Source organism: Oncorhynchus masou, chromosome 11 (genome assembly GCF_036934945.1).
Source record: "Oncorhynchus masou masou isolate Uvic2021 chromosome 11, UVic_Omas_1.1, whole genome shotgun sequence".
Classification (NCBI taxonomy): domain Eukaryota; kingdom Metazoa; phylum Chordata; class Actinopteri; order Salmoniformes; family Salmonidae; genus Oncorhynchus; species Oncorhynchus masou.
In genome coordinates this window covers 60,044,670-60,047,228 of record NC_088222.1, presented here as the reverse complement: position 1 = coordinate 60,047,228, position 2,559 = coordinate 60,044,670, and positions in this window count along the sequence as shown.

Here is a 2,559-nt window from a genome sequence, read left to right as displayed (position 1 = left end):
TGTACATACAGAGTGAAAATAGCCTTATCATGTAAGGCTGATCGTGATTGGAGGATGGCTTGAACGACAGCCCGAATCAACCAAACAGAGAGAACATTACAGTTGTGTATTGTTCTGAGACAGCAAGATATAATGTCTTCATAATGTTCAGGACATGTACAGTTACACTGTACAACCAGGTAGGGTAGAACGAAGAAAATGCACACCAATTATTCAGAAGTCATACTCGCACATGGAATCTCATTGTAAATTAAATGTACACAGTATAGGCCTATACTGGCACATAGCCTACAAATTGACACGACCGGCAGCTATAATGTTTCACGGAATAAGCGCTTCAAATGAAGTCATGTTTAAAGCTAGAATCGTTAGTTGCTACATCAATTTTTGGACTTACAAATCAATGATATATAGGCCTAATAATTGATTCTTGAAGAATATAACTTGTCTCATAAGCATAGTTCAACTATCGTACCGTCATAACCCCAAATATACGCTTGTTTTACTCCAATGCTTGTAAACAACGTGCATGTAAACAAACACTGTATAGCCCCAAAACATGGTTAAAACTATTTGATATCATGGATGATCAGTCCTTGCATCCATAGGTTTGTCTATGAATTTGAGAATGGTTACATTTTTTTCAACTCCCATCCCTTAGCTTTTTAGAGAAATGGGGCGGAGAAACCGATGTCTGTGTGCATCTAACAGTAGGCTATATCTTCCTCCACTGTCCCCATACCGGGCTCAAAACCATTGATCCTCTTTTTGCAAATACACGTGACCGTCTTTGAAACAAACCAACCTTATTGAGCTATAGAAAATGATCATATTTACTAGCTCCATTGGCAACATTTCTAGCTAGCTGTGGATTGAGTTTTCGGCACGTGCTTATGTCTATTACACTCACTCTTTCTAAAATAGCTACACAACGAGCGATATCAGTGAAACCCACATACGTGTGCTGCTAACTGTCCGCACACAGTTAACTAATTTACTGCCTGGTGATTTACCACCAGCACTCCATCCCACCTAAACAAGCTGAATTTCAGGCGGTCTTTTCAAACACTAAAAGGGCATTATATTTATGTTCTTAATTTGAACGTACCATTCCAACATAATAGTGTGGAAATATGTATAAAACGCAGAAAAATCAAGTTGTTGACTGCACGGGCCTTTAAACATTTGATACAATTGGTATGGCCTATCTAAGCCTTGTCCAGACAGAAAACAGGATCTCCTGTTTCTGTTGTATGAGCAGTGGTCATTATTTTGGGGGGGGCTGTTTTGGATGTTATTCTGGCATTAATATGTGTCACATATCAGTTTGCAAACAATGTAAAACAAATAATAATAATTAATTGAGTTAATAAAGCCTTATACAAACTTGGTCTCTTTATTACTTTCTTGAGTAAGGCAGCATCAAAATGCAGGTGTTTCAGCCAAGCTCAGTGCTTTCTGTGCAGGTGGGACAGCCAGCAGAAAATACAGGAGCGTAGGGGTTGATAATGTTCTCTAGTAGCGCCGTGATTGGCTCAATGTTCTGTCATTCATGGGGACACTATGTCACCGAAAAATCTATGGGTAGAGCTTGAATATTTAAGCCCCTTGCGTGTTGCCATAGGGTTACATTAGAAGTGCCCATCCAAGAAGGCTCAAGGTCATTGGCGACACATAAAATGGCGTCAAAGAACATTATATCTACAATAGCATTGATTTGACATGTCAACATCATACTTTCAAAATCTTAGTTAGCAAGCTAGCAGTCATCAAATCAAATCAAAGTTTATTTGTCACGTGCGCCGAATACAACAGGTGCAGACCCTACAGTGAAATACTTACTTACAGGCTCTAACCAACAGTGCAAAAATTGTATTAGGTCAACAATAGGTAAGTAAAGAAATAAAAAAACAGTAAAAAGACAGTGAAAAACAGTAGTGAGGCTATAACAGTAGTGAGGCTATAACAGTAGTGAGGCTATATACATTAGAGAGGCTATAACAGTAGTGAGGCTATAACAGTAGTGAGGCTATATACAGTAGTGAGGCTATAACAGTAGCGAGGCTATATACAGTAGCGAGGCTATATACAGTAGTGAGGCTATAACAGTAGTGAGGCTATAACAGTAGTGAGGCTATAACAGTAGCGAGGCTGTATACAGGCACCGGTTAGTCGGGCTGATTGAGGTAGTATGTACCTGTAGATAGGGTTAAAGTGACTGCATATATGATAAACAAGAGAGTAGCAGTAGCGTAAAAGACGGGTTGGCGGGTGGCGGGACACAATGCAGATAGCCTGGTTAGCCAATGTGCGGGGGCACTGGTTGGTCGGGTCAATTGAGGTAGTATGTACATGAATGTATAGTTAAAGTGACTATGCAAATATGATAAACAGAGAGTAGCAGCAGCGTAAAAGAGGGGTTGGGGGGGGCACACAATACAAATAGTCCGGGTAGCCATTTGATTACCTGTTCAGGAGTCTTATGGCTTGGGGGTAAAAACTGTTGAGAAGCCTTTTGGACCCTAGACTTGGCACTCCGGTACTGCTTGCCAGGTGGTA